Here is a 15,043-nt window from a genome sequence, read left to right as displayed (position 1 = left end):
TAACCCTAAGTTGGGTCTTAACCCTAATTTCCTCTTGGGACTGAAACATGTCCCTGTCCACAAGCTGTACTAATGGGCAGTATGTTATCCTCCAATGGCTCACTCAGTCTGTTTGACCAATCTAGGCTTTACCAGGACGCTGGTTCCTTCCTGGGAAGCCTAGTGTCCCCAACCCTAACCCTAATTTGAGTCTCAACCCTTATTTCCTGTTTAGACTGAAACATCACCCCGTCCTCACATTGTACTAAAAGACGGTCGGCACCCCTTTCTGATGACCTGCTCAGTTCGTTTCACCAAGCTAGTCTTCCCTAAGAACCTGGTTCCCTCCTCGGAAGCCAAGTCTCCCCAACCCTAACCCTAACTTGGGGTTTTACCCAAATTTTCTAGAGGAACTTTAACATCCCCCAGTCCACGCAGTGTACTAAAAGACAGGAGGGAACACATCCTGTTGGGCCACTCTATCTGTTTCAACATGCTTGGCTTTACAGATGCCCTGGTTCCATCCTGGGAAGCCAAGTCTCGCCAACCCTAACCCTAATTTGAGTCTCAACCCTAATTTCCTCTTTGGACTGAAACATACCGCCGTCCACAGAGTGTACCAAATGTCAGTATGGAAGACAACTTGATGTCCCCCTCAGGCTGATTCACCCAGCTAGGCTTCACCAAGAACCCGTTTCTTACCTAGGAAGCCCAGTTTCCCCAACCCTAACCCTAACTTGGGTTTTGACCCTACTTTATTTTGGGAATGAAACATCCCCTCGTCCACGCGGTGTACAAAAAGACAGGAGGCAACCCATCCTGCAGGCCCACTTATCCTATTTCTACATGCTTGGCTTTTCCGAGGCCCTGGTTCACTGCAGGGAAGCCAAGTCTCCCGAACCCTAACCCTAACTTGAGTCTTAACCCTAATTTACTTGTGCAACTGTCACAAACCCCCATCCACAGGTTGTACTTAAAGACGGCAGGCATACCATTCCTTTGGCCCTCTCAGTCTGTTTCACCATGCTTGGCTTCAGCAACACCCTGTTTCCATTCTGGGAAGCCAAGTCTCCTGACCCCTAACCCTAAGTTGGGTCTTAACCCTAATTTCCTATTGGGACTGAAACATGTCCCTGTCCACAAGCTGTACTAATGGGCAGTATGTTATCCTCCAATGGCTCACTCAGTCTGTTTGACCAATCTAGGCTTTACCAAGATGCTGGTTCCTTCCTGGGAAGCCTAGTGTCCCCAACCCTAACCCTAATTTGAGTCTCAACCCTAATTTCCTGTTTAGACTGAAACATCGCCCCGTCCTCACGTTGTACTTATAGAGGGTCGGCCCCCCTTTCTGATGACCTGCTCAGTACGTTTCACCAAGCTAGTCTTCCCTAAGAACCTGGTTCCCTCCTCGGAAGCCAAGTCTCCCCAACCCTAACCCTAACTTGGGGTTTTACCCAAATTTTCTAGAGGAACTTTAACATCCCCCAGTCCACGCAGTGTACTAAAAGACAGGAGGGAACACATCCTGTTGGGCCACTCAATCTGTTTCAACATGCTTGGCTTTACAGATGCCCTGGTTTCATCCTGGGAAGCCAAGTCTCGCCAACCCTAACCCTAATTTGAGTCTCAACCCTAATTTCCTCTTTGGACTGAAACATACCGCCGTCCACAGAGTGTACCAAATGTCAGTATGGAAGACATCTTGATGTCCCCCTCAGGCTGATTCACCCAGCTAGGCTTCACCAAGAACCCGTTTCTTACCTAGGAAGCCCAGTTTCCCCAACCCTAACCCTAACTTGGGTTTTGACCCTACTTTATTTTGGGAATGAAACATCCCCTCGTCCACGCGGTGTACAAAAAGACAGGAGGCAACCCAACCTGCAGGCCCACTTATCCTATTTCTACATGCTTGGCTTTTCCGAGGCCCTGGTTCACTGCAGGGAAGCCAAGTCTCCCGAACCCTAACCCTAACTTGAGTCTTAACCCTAATTTACTTGTGCAACTGTCACAAACCCCCATCCACAGGTTGTACTAAAAGACGGCAGGCATACCATTCCTTTGGCCCTCTCAGTCTGTTTCACCATGCTTGGCTTCAGCAACACCCTGTTTCCATTCTGGGAAGCCAAGTCTCCTGACCCCTAACCCTAAGTTGGGTCTTAACCCTAATTTCCTCTTAGGACTGAAACATGTCCCTGTGCACAAGCTGTACTAATGGGCAGTATGTTATCCTCCAATGGCTCACTCAGTCTGTTTGACCAATCTAGGCTTTACCAAGATGCTGGTTCCTTCCTGGGAAGCCTAGTGTCCCCAACCCTAACCCTAATTTGAGTCTCAACCCTAATTTCCTGTTTAGACTGAAACATCGCCCCGTCCTCACGTTGTACTTATAGAGGGTCGGCACCCCTTTCTGATGACCTGCTCAGTTCGTTTCACCAAGCTAGTCTTCCCTAAGAACCTGGTTCCCTCCTCGGAAGCCAAGTCTCCCCAACCCTAACCCTAACTTGGGTTTTTACCCAAATTTTCTAGAGGAACTTTAACATCCCCCAGTCCACGCAGTGTACTAAAAGACAGGAGGGAACACATCCTGTTGGGCCACTCAATCTGTTTCAACATGCTTGGCTTTACAGATGCCCTGGTTCCATCCTGGGAAGCCAAGTCTCGCCAACCCTAACCCTAATTTGAGTCTCAACCCTAATTTCCTCTTTGGACTGAAACATACCGCCGTCCACAGAGTGTACCAAATGTCAGTATGGAAGACATCTTGATGTCCCCCTCAGGCAGATTCACCAAGCTAGGCTTCACCAAGAACCGGTTTCTTACCTAGGAAGCCCAGTTACCCCAACCCTAACCCTAACTTGGGTTTTTACCCTACTTTATTTTGGGAATGAAACATCCCCTCGTCCACGCGGTGTACTAAAAGACAGGAGGCAACCCATCCTGCAGGCCCACTTATCCTATTTCTCCATGCTTGGCTTTTCCGAGGCCCTGGTTCACTCCAGGGAAGCCAAGTCTCCCGAACCCTAACCCTAACTTGAGTCTTAACCCTAATTTACTTGTGCAACTGTCACAAACCCCCATCCACAGGTTGTACTAAAAGACGGCAGGCATACCATTCCTTTGGCCCTCTCAGTCTGTTTCACCATGCTTGGCTTCAGCAACACCCTGTTTCCATTCTGGGGAGCCAAGTCTCCTGACCCCTAACCCTAAGTTGGGTCTTAACCCTAATTTCCTCTTGGGACTGAAACATGTCCCTGTCCACAAGCTGTACTCATGGGCAGTATGTTATCCTCCAATGGCTCACTCAGTCTGTTTGACCAATCTAGGCTTTACCAAGACGCTGGTTCCTTCCTGGGAAGCCTAGTGTCCCCAACCCTAACCCTAATTTGAGTCTCAACCCTTATTTCCTGTTTAGACTGAAACATCACCCCGTCCTCACATTGTACTAAAAGACGGTCGGCACCCCTTTCTGATGACCTGCTCAGTTCGTTTCACCAAGCTAGTCTTCCCTAAGAACCTGGTTCCCTCCTCGGAAGCCAAGTCTCCCCAACCCTAACCCTAACTTGGGGTTTTACCCAAATTTTCTAGAGGAACTTTAACATCCCCCAGTCCACGCAGTGTACTAAAAGACAGGAGGGAACACATCCTGTTGGGCCACTCTATCTGTTTCAACATGCTTGGCTTTACAGATGCCCTGGTTCCATCCTGGGAAGCCAAGTCTCGCCAACCCTAACCCTAATTTGAGTCTCAACCCTAATTTCCTCTTTGGACTGAAACATACCGCCGTCCACAGAGTGTACCAAATGTCAGTATGGAAGACATCTTGATGTCCCCCTCAGGCTGATTCACCCAGCTAGGCTTCACCAAGAACCCGTTTCTTACCTAGGAAGCCCAGTTTCCCCAACCCTAACCCTAACTTGGGTTTTGACCCTACTTTATTTTGGGAATGAAACATCCCCTCGTCCACGCGGTGTACAAAAAGACAGGAGGCAACCCATCCTGCAGGCCCACTTATCCTATTTCTACATGCTTGGCTTTTCCGAGGCCCTGGTTCACTGCAGGGAAGCCAAGTCTCCCGAACCCTAACCCTAACTTGAGTCTTAACCCTAATTTACTTGTGCAACTGTCACAAACCCCCATCCACAGGTTGTACTAAAAGACGGCAGGCATACCATTCCTTTGGCCCTCTCAGTCTGTTTCACCATGCTTGGCTTCAGCAACACCCTGTTTCCATTCTGGGAAGCCAAGTCTCCTGACCCCTAACCCTAAGTTGGGTCTTAACCCTAATTTCCTCTTGGAACTGAAACATGTCCCTGTCCACAAGCTGTACTAATGGGCAGTATGTTATCCTCCAATGGCTCACTCAGTCTGTTTGACCAATCTAGGCTTTACCAAGACGCTGGTTCCTTCCTGGGAAGCCTAGTGTCCCCAACCCTAACCCTAATTTGAGTCTCAACCCTAATTTCCTGTTTAGACTGAAACATCGCCCCGTCCTCACGTTGTACTTATACAGGGTCGGCACCCCTTTCTGATGACCTGCTCAGTTCGTTTCACCAAGCTAGTCTTCCCTAAGAACCTGGTTCCCTCCTCGGAAGCCAAGTCTCCCCAACCCTAACCCTAACTTGGGGTTTTACCCAAATTTTCTAGAGGAACTTTAACATCCCCCAGTCCACGCAGTGTACTAAAAGACAGGAGGGAACACATCCTGTTGGGCCACTCAATCTGTTTCAACATGCTTGGCTTTACAGACGCCCTGGTTCCAACCTGGGAAGCCAAGTCTTGCCAAACCTAACCCTAATTTGATTCTCAACCCTAATTTCCTCTTTGGACTGAAACATACCGCCGTCCACAGAGTGTACCAAATGTCAGTATGGAAGACATCTTGATGTCCCCCTCAGGCAGATTCACCAAGCTAGGCTTCACCAAGAACCCGTTTCTTACCTAGGAAGCCCAGTTACCCCAACCCTAACCCTAACTTGGGTTTTTACCCTACTTTATTTTGGGAATGAAACATCCCCTCGTCCACGCGGTGTACAAAAAGACAGGAGGCAACCCATCCTGCAGGCCCACTTATCCTATTTCTACATGCTTGGCTTTTCCGAGGCCCTGGTTCACTGCAGGGAAGCCAAGTCTCCCGAACCCTAACCCTAACTTGAGTCTTAACCCTAATTTACTTGTGCAACTGTCACAAACCCCCATCCACAGGTTGTACTAAAAGAGGGCAGGCATACCGTTCCTTTGGCCCTCTCAGTCTGTTTCACCATGCTTGGCTTCAGCAACACCCTGTTTCCATTCTGGGAAGCCAAGTCTCCTGACCCCTAACCCTAAGTTGGGTCTTAACCCTAATTTCCTATTGGGACTGAAACTTGTCCCTGTCCACAAGATGTACTAACAGGCAGTTAGTTAACCACCAATGGCTCACTCAGTCTGTTTGACCAATCTAGGCTTTACCAAGATGCTGGTTCCTTCCTGGGAAGCCTAGTGTCCCCAACCCTAACCCTAATTTGAGTCTCAACCCTAATTTCCTGTTTAGATTGAAACATCGCCCCGTCCTCACGTTGTACTTATAGAGGGTCGGCCCCCCTTTCTGATGACCTGCTCAGTTCGTTTCACCAAGCTAGTCTTCCCTAAGAACCTGGTTCCCTCCTCGGAAGCCAAGTCTCCCCAACCCTAACCCTAACTTGGGGTTTTACCCAAATTTTCTAGAGGAACTTTAACATCCCCCAGTCCACGCAGTGTACTAAAAGACAGGAGGGAACACATCCTGTTGGGCCACTCAATCTGTTTCAACATGCTTGGCTTTACAGACGCCCTGGTTCCATCCTGGGAAGCCAAGTCTCGCCAAACCTAACCCTAATTTGATTCTCAACCCTAATTTCCTCTTTGGACTGAAACATACCGCCGTCCACAGAGTGTACCAAATGTCAGTATGGAAGACATCTTGATGTCCCCCTCAGGCAGATTCACCAAGCTAGGCTTCACCAAGAACCCGTTTCTTACCTAGGAAGCCCAGTTACCCCAACCCTAACCCTAACTTGGGTTTTTACCCTACTTTATTTTGGGAATGAAACATCCCCTCGTCCACGCGGTGTACTAAAAGACAGGAGGCAACCCATCCTGCAGGCCCACTTATCCTATTTCTACATGCTTGGCTTTTCCGAGGCCCTGGTTCACTGCAGGGAAGCCAAGTCTCCCGAACCCTAACCCTAACTTGAGTCTTAACCCTAATTTACTTGTGCAACTGTCACAAACCCCCATCCACAGGTTGTACTAAAAGACGGCAGGCATACCATTCCTTTGGCCTTCTCAGTCTGTTTCACCATGCTTGGCTTCAGCAACACCCTGTTTCCATTCTGGGAAGCCAAGTCTCCTGACCCCTAACCCTAAGTTGGGTCTTAACCCTAATTTCCTCTTGGGACTGAAACATGTCCCTGTCCACAAGCTGTACTAATGGGCAGTATGTTATCCTCCAATGGCTCACTCAGTCTGTTTGACCAATCTAGGCTTTACCAAGACGCTGGTTCCTTCCTGGGAAGCCTAGTGTCCCCAACCCTAACCCTAATTTGAGTCTCAACCCTTATTTCCTGTTTAGACTGAAACATCACCCCGTCCTCACATTGTACTAAAAGACGGTCGGCACCCCTTTCTGATGACCTGCTCAGTTCGTTTCACCAAGCTAGTCTTCCCTAAGAACCTGGTTCCCTCCTCGGAAGCCAAGTCTCCCCAACCCTAACCCTAACTTGGGGTTTTACCCAAATTTTCTAGAGGAACTTTAACATCCCCCAGTCCACGCAGTGTACTAAAAGACAGGAGGGAACACATCCTGTTGGGCCACTCAATCTGTTTCAACATGCTTGGCTTTACAGATGCCCTGGTTCCATCCTGGGAAGCCAAGTCTCGCCAACCCTAACCCTAATTTGAGTCTCAACCCTAATTTCCTCTTTGGACTGAAACATACCGCCGTCCACAGAGTGTACCAAATGTCAGTATGGAAGACATCTTGATGTCCCCCTCAGGCTGATTCACCAAGCTAGGCTTCACCAAGAACCCGTTTCTTACCTAGGAAGCCCAGTTTCCCCAACCCTAACCCTAACTTGGGTTTTGACCCTACTTTATTTTGGGAATGAAACATCCCCTCGTCCACGCGGTGTACAAAAAGACAGGAGGCAACCCATCCTGCAGGCCCACTTATCCTATTTCTACATGCTTGGCTTTTCCGAGGCCCTGGTTCACTCCAGGGAAGCCAAGTCTCCCGAACCCTAACCCTAACTTGAGTCTTAACCCTAATTTACTTGTGCAACTGTCACAAACCCCCATCCACAGGTTGTACTAAAAGACGGCAGGCATACCATTCCTTTGGCCCTCTCAGTCTGTTTCACCATGCTTGGCTTCAGCAACACCCTGTTTCCATTCTGGGAAGCCAAGTCTCCTGACCCCTAACCCTCAGTTGGGTCTTAACCCTAATTTCCTCTTGCGACTGAAACATGTCCCTGTCCACAAGCTGTACTCATGGGCAGTATGTTATCCTCCAATGGCTCACTCAGTCTGTTTGACCAATCTAGGCTTTACCAAGACGCTGGTTCCTTCCTGGGAAGCCTAGTGTCCCCAACCCTAACCCTAATTTGCGTCTCAACCCTTATTTCCTGTTTAGACTGAAACATCACCCCGTCCTCACATTGTACTAAAAGACGGTCGGCACCCCTTTCTGATGACCTGCTCAGTTCGTTTCACCAAGCTAGTCTTCCCTAAGAACCTGGTTCCCTCCTCGGAAGCCAAGTCTCCCCAACCCTAACCCTAACTTGGGGTTTTACCCAAATTTTCTAGAGGAACTTTAACATCCCCCAGTCCACGCAGTGTACTAAAAGACAGGAGGGAACACATCCTGTTGGGCCACTCAATCTGTTTCAACATGCTTGGCTTTACAGACGCCCTGGTTCCAACCTGGGAAGCCAAGTCTCGCCAAACCTAACCCTAATTTGATTCTCAACCCTAATTTCCTCTTTGGACTGAAACATACCGCCGTCCACAGAGTGTACCAAATGTCAGTATGGAAGACATCTTGATGTCCCCCTCAGGCAGATTCACCAAGCTAGGCTTCACCAAGAACCCGTTTCTTACCTAGGAAGCCCAGTTACCCCAACCCTAACCCTAACTTGGGTTTTTACCCTACTTTATTTTGGGAATGAAACATCCCCTCGTCCACGCGGTGTACAAAAAGACAGGAGGCAACCCATCCTGCAGGCCCACTTATCCTATTTCTACATGCTTGGCTTTTCCGAGGCCCTGGTTCACTGCAGGGAAGCCAAGTCTCCCGAACCCTAACCCTAACTTGAGTCTTAACCCTAATTTACTTGTGCAACTGTCACAAACCCCCATCCACAGGTTGTACTAAAAGAGGGCAGGCATACCGTTCCTTTGGCCCTCTCAGTCTGTTTCACCATGCTTGGCTTCAGCAACACCCTGTTTCCATTCTGGGAAGCCAAGTCTCCTGACCCCTAACCCTAAGTTGGGTCTTAACCCTAATTTCCTATTGGGACTGAAACTTGTCCCTGTCCACAATATGTACTAACAGGCAGTTAGTTAACCACCAATGGCTCACTCAGTCTGTTTGACCAATCTAGGCTTTACCAAGATGCTGGTTCCTTCCTGGGAAGCCTAGTGTCCCCAACCCTAACCCTAAATTGAGTCTCAACCCTAATTTCCTGTTTAGATTGAAACATCGCCCCGTCCTCACGTTGTACTTATAGAGGGTCGGCACCCCTTTCTGATGACCTGCTCAGTTCGTTTCACCAAGCTAGTCTTCCCTAAGAACCTGGTTCCCTCCTCGGAAGCCAAGTCTCCCCAACCCTAACCCTAACTTGGGGTTTTACCCAAATTTTCTAGAGGAACTTTAACATCCCCCAGTCCACGCAGTGTACTAAAAGACAGGAGGGAACACATCCTGTTGGGCCACTCAATCTGTTTCAACATGCTTGGATTTACAGACGCCCTGGTTCCATCCTGGGAAGCCAAGTCTCGCCAAACCTAACCCTAATTTGAGTCTCAACCCTAATTTCCTCTTTGGACTGAAACATACCGCCGTCCACAGAGTGTACCAAATGTCAGTATGGAAGACATCTTGATGTCCCCCTCAGGCAGATTCACCAAGCTAGGCTTCACCAAGAACCCGTTTCTTACCTAGGAAGCCCAGTTACCCCAACCCTAACCCTAACTTGGGTTTTTACCCTACTTTATTTTGGGAATGAAACATCCCCTCGTCCACGCGGTGTACTAAAAGACAGGAGGCAACCCATCCTGCAGGCCCACTTATCCTATTTCTACATGCTTGGCTTTTCCGAGGCCCTGGTTCACTGCAGAGAAGCCAAGTCTCCCGAACCCTAACCCTAACTTGAGTCTTAACCCTAATTTACTTGTGCAACTGTCACAAACCCCCATCCACAGGTTGTACTAAAAGACGGCAGGCATACCATTCCTTTGGCCTTCTCAGTCTGTTTCACCATGCTTGGCTTCAGCAACACCCTGTTTCCATTCTGGGAAGCCAAGTCTCCTGACCCCTAACCCTAAGTTGGGTCTTAACCCTAATTTCCTCTTGGGACTGAAACATGTCCCTGTCCACAAGCTGTACTAATGGGCAGTATGTTATCCTCCAATGGCTCACTCAGTCTGTTTGACCAATCTAGGCTTTACCAAGACGCTGGTTCCTTCCTGGGAAGCCTAGTGTCCCCAACCCTAACCCTAATTTGAGTCTCAACCCTTATTTCCTGTTTAGACTGAAACATCACCCCGTCCTCACATTGTACTAAAAGACGGTCGGCACCCCTTTCTGATGACCTGCTCAGTTCGTTTCACCAAGCTAGTCTTCCCTAAGAACCTGGTTCCCTCCTCGGAAGCCAAGTCTCCCCAACCCTAACCCTAACTTGGGGTTTTACCCAAATTTTCTAGAGGAACTTTAACATCCCCCAGTCCACGCAGTGTACTAAAAGACAGGAGGGAACACATCCTGTTGGGCCACTCAATCTGTTTCAACATGCTTGGCTTTACAGATGCCCTGGTTCCATCCTGGGAAGCCAAGTCTCGCAAACCCTAACCCTAATTTGAGTCTCAACCCTAATTTCCTCTTTGGACTGAAACATACCGCCGTCCACAGAGTGTACCAAATGTCAGTATGGAAGACATCTTGATGTCCCCCTCAGGCAGATTCACCAAGCTAGGCTTCACCAAGAACCCGTTTCTTACCTAGGAAGCCCAGTTACCCCAACCCTAACCCTAACTTGGGTTTTTACCCTACTTTATTTTGGGAATGAAACATCCCCTCGTCCACGCGGTGTACAAAAAGACAGGAGGCAACCCATCCTGCAGGCCCACTTATCCTATTTCTACATGCTTGGCTTTTCCGAGGCCCTGGTTCACTGCAGGGAAGCCAAGTCTCCCGAACCCTAACCCTAACTTGAGTCTTAACCCTAATTTACTTGTGCAACTGTCACAAACCCCCATCCACAGGTTGTACTAAAAGAGGGCAGGCATACCGTTCCTTTGGCCCTCTCAGTCTGTTTCACCATGCTTGGCTTCAGCAACACCCTGTTTCCATTCTGGGAAGACAAGTCTCCTGACCCCTAACCCTAAGTTGGGTCTTAACCCTAATTTCCTATTGGGACTGAAACTTGTCCCTGTCCACAAGATGTACTAACAGGCAGTTAGTTAACCACCAATGGCTCACTCAGTCTGTTTGACCAATCTAGGCTTTACCAAGATGCTGGTTCCTTCCTGGGAAGCCTAGTGTCCCCAACCCTAACCCTAATTTGAGTCTCAACCCTAATTTCCTGTTTAGATTGAAACATCGCCCCGTCCTCACGTTGTACTTATAGAGGGTCGGCCCCCCTTTCTGATGACCTGCTCAGTTCGTTTCACCAAGCTAGTCTTCCCTAAGAACCTGGTTCCCTCCTCGGAAGCCAAGTCTCCCCAACCCTAACCCTAACTTGGGGTTTTACCCAAATTTTCTAGAGGAACTTTAACATCCCCCAGTCCACGCAGTGTACTAAAAGACAGGAGGGAACACATCCTGTTGGGCCACTCAATCTGTTTCAACATGCTTGGCTTTACAGACGCCCTGGTTCCATCCTGGGAAGCCAAGTCTCGCCAAACCTAACCCTAATTTGATTCTCAACCCTAATTTCCTCTTTGGACTGAAACATACCGCCGTCCACAGAGTGTACCAAATGTCAGTATGGAAGACATCTTGATGTCCCCCTCAGGCAGATTCACCAAGCTAGGCTTCACCAAGAACCCGTTTCTTACCTAGGAAGCCCAGTTACCCCAACCCTAACCCTAACTTGGGTTTTTACCCTACTTTATTTTGGGAATGAAACATCCCCTCGTCCACGCGGTGTACTAAAAGACAGGAGGCAACCCATCCTGCAGGCCCACTTATCCTATTTCTATATGCTTGGCTTTTCCGAGGCCCTGGTTCACTGCAGGGAAGCCAAGTCTCCCGAACCCTAACCCTAACTTGAGTCTTAACCCTAATTTACTTGTGCAACTGTCACAAACCCCCATCCACAGGTTGTACTAAAAGACGGCAGGCATACCATTCCTTTGGCCTTCTCAGTCTGTTTCACCATGCTTGGCTTCAGCAACACCCTGTTTCCATTCTGGGAAGCCAAGTCTCCTGACCCCTAACCCTAAGTTGGGTCTTAACCCTAATTTCCTCTTGGGACTGAAACATGTCCCTGTCCACAAGCTGTACTAATGGGCAGTATGTTATCCTCCAATGGCTCACTCAGTCTGTTTGACCAATCTAGGCTTTACCAAGACGCTGGTTCCTTCCTGGGAAGCCTAGTGTCCCCAACCCTAACCCTAATTTGAGTCTCAACCCTTATTTCCTGTTTAGACTGAAACATCACCCCGTCCTCACATTGTACTAAAAGACGGTCGGCACCCCTTTCTGATGACCTGCTCAGTTCGTTTCACCAAGCTAGTCTTCCCTAAGAACCTGGTTCCCTCCTCGGAAGCCAAGTCTCCCCAACCCTAACCCTAACTTGGGGTTTTACCCAAATTTTCTAGAGGAACTTTAACATCCCCCAGTCCACGCAGTGTACTAAAAGACAGGAGGGAACACATCCTGTTGGGCCACTCAATCTGTTTCAACATGCTTGGCTTTACAGATGCCCTGGTTCCATCCTGGGAAGCCAAGTCTCGCCAACCCTAACCCTAATTTGAGTCTCAACCCTAATTTCCTCTTTGGACTGAAACATACCGCCGTCCACAGAGTGTACCAAATGTCAGTATGGAAGACATCTTGATGTCCCCCTCAGGCTGATTCACCAAGCTAGGCTTCACCAAGAACCCGTTTCTTACCTAGGAAGCCCAGTTTCCCCAACCCTAACCCTAACTTGGGTTTTGACCCTACTTTATTTTGGGAATGAAACATCCCCTCGTCCACGCGGTGTACAAAAAGACAGGAGGCAACCCATCCTGCAGGCCCACTTATCCTATTTCTACATGCTTGGCTTTTCCGAGGCCCTGGTTCACTCCAGGGAAGCCAAGTCTCCCGAACCCTAACCCTAACTTGAGTCTTAACCCTAATTTACTTGTGCAACTGTCACAAACCCCCATCCACAGGTTGTACTAAAAGACGGCAGGCATACCATTCCTTTGGCCCTCTCAGTCTGTTTCACCATGCTTGGCTTCAGCAACACCCTGTTTCCATTCTGGGAAGCCAAGTCTCCTGACCCCTAACCCTCAGTTGGGTCTTAACCCTAATTTCCTCTTGCGACTGAAACATGTCCCTGTCCACAAGCTGTACTCATGGGCAGTATGTTATCCTCCAATGGCTCACTCAGTCTGTTTGACCAATCTAGGCTTTACCAAGACGCTGGTTCCTTCCTGGGAAGCCTAGTGTCCCCAACCCTAACCCTAATTTGCGTCTCAACCCTTATTTCCTGTTTAGACTGAAACATCACCCCGTCCTCACATTGTACTAAAAGACGGTCGGCACCCCTTTCTGATGACCTGCTCAGTTCGTTTCACCAAGCTAGTCTTCCCTAAGAACCTGGTTCCCTCCTCGGAAGCCAAGTCTCCCCAACCCTAACCCTAACTTGGGGTTTTACCCAAATTTTCTAGAGGAACTTTAACATCCCCCAGTCCACGCAGTGTACTAAAAGACAGGAGGGAACACATCCTGTTGGGCCACTCAATCTGTTTCAACATGCTTGGCTTTACAGACGCCCTGGTTCCAACCTGGGAAGCCAAGTCTCGCCAAACCTAACCCTAATTTGATTCTCAACCCTAATTTCCTCTTTGGACTGAAACATACCGCCGTCCACAGAGTGTACCAAATGTCAGTATGGAAGACATCTTGATGTCCCCCTCAGGCAGATTCACCAAGCTAGGCTTCACCAAGAACCCGTTTCTTACCTAGGAAGCCCAGTTACCCCAACCCTAACCCTAACTTGGGTTTTTACCCTACTTTATTTTGGGAATGAAACATCCCCTCGTCCACGCGGTGTACAAAAAGACAGGAGGCAACCCATCCTGCAGGCCCACTTATCCTATTTCTACATGCTTGGCTTTTCCGAGGCCCTGGTTCACTGCAGGGAAGCCAAGTCTCCCGAACCCTAACCCTAACTTGAGTCTTAACCCTAATTTACTTGTGCAACTGTCACAAACCCCCATCCACAGGTTGTACTAAAAGAGGGCAGGCATACCGTTCCTTTGGCCCTCTCAGTCTGTTTCACCATGCTTGGCTTCAGCAACACCCTGTTTCCATTCTGGGAAGCCAAGTCTCCTGACCCCTAACCCTAAGTTGGGTCTTAACCCTAATTTCCTATTGGGACTGAAACTTGTCCCTGTCCACAATATGTACTAACAGGCAGTTAGTTAACCACCAATGGCTCACTCAGTCTGTTTGACCAATCTAGGCTTTACCAAGATGCTGGTTCCTTCCTGGGAAGCCTAGTGTCCCCAACCCTAACCCTAAATTGAGTCTCAACCCTAATTTCCTGTTTAGATTGAAACATCGCCCCGTCCTCACGTTGTACTTATAGAGGGTCGGCACCCCTTTCTGATGACCTGCTCAGTTCGTTTCACCAAGCTAGTCTTCCCTAAGAACCTGGTTCCCTCCTCGGAAGCCAAGTCTCCCCAACCCTAACCCTAACTTGGGGTTTTACCCAAATTTTCTAGAGGAACTTTAACATCCCCCAGTCCACGCAGTGTACTAAAAGACAGGAGGGAACACATCCTGTTGGGCCACTCAATCTGTTTCAACATGCTTGGATTTACAGACGCCCTGGTTCCATCCTGGGAAGCCAAGTCTCGCCAAACCTAACCCTAATTTGAGTCTCAACCCTAATTTCCTCTTTGGACTGAAACATACCGCCGTCCACAGAGTGTACCAAATGTCAGTATGGAAGACATCTTGATGTCCCCCTCAGGCAGATTCACCAAGCTAGGCTTCACCAAGAACCCGTTTCTTACCTAGGAAGCCCAGTTACCCCAACCCTAACCCTAACTTGGGTTTTTACCCTACTTTATTTTGGGAATGAAACATCCCCTCGTCCACGCGGTGTACTAAAAGACAGGAGGCAACCCATCCTGCAGGCCCACTTATCCTATTTCTACATGCTTGGCTTTTCCGAGGCCCTGGTTCACTGCAGAGAAGCCAAGTCTCCCGAACCCTAACCCTAACTTGAGTCTTAACCCTAATTTACTTGTGCAACTGTCACAAACCCCCATCCACAGGTTGTACTAAAAGACGGCAGGCATACCATTCCTTTGGCCTTCTCAGTCTGTTTCACCATGCTTGGCTTCAGCAACACCCTGTTTCCATTCTGGGAAGCCAAGTCTCCTGACCCCTAACCCTAAGTTGGGTCTTAACCCTAATTTCCTCTTGGGACTGAAACATGTCCCTGTCCACAAGCTGTACTAATGGGCAGTATGTTATCCTCCAATGGCTCACTCAGTCTGTTTGACCAATCTAGGCTTTACCAAGACGCTGGTTCCTTCCTGGGAAGCCTAGTGTCCCCAACCCTAACCCTAATTTGAGTCTCAACCCTTATTTCCTGTTTAGACT

Source organism: Heloderma suspectum, chromosome 1 (assembly GCF_057233095.1).
Source record: "Heloderma suspectum isolate Gila_16-S chromosome 1, 16-S_ref, whole genome shotgun sequence".
NCBI classification, from domain to species: domain Eukaryota; kingdom Metazoa; phylum Chordata; class Lepidosauria; order Squamata; family Helodermatidae; genus Heloderma; species Heloderma suspectum.
This window is presented reverse-complemented; position numbering follows the sequence as displayed.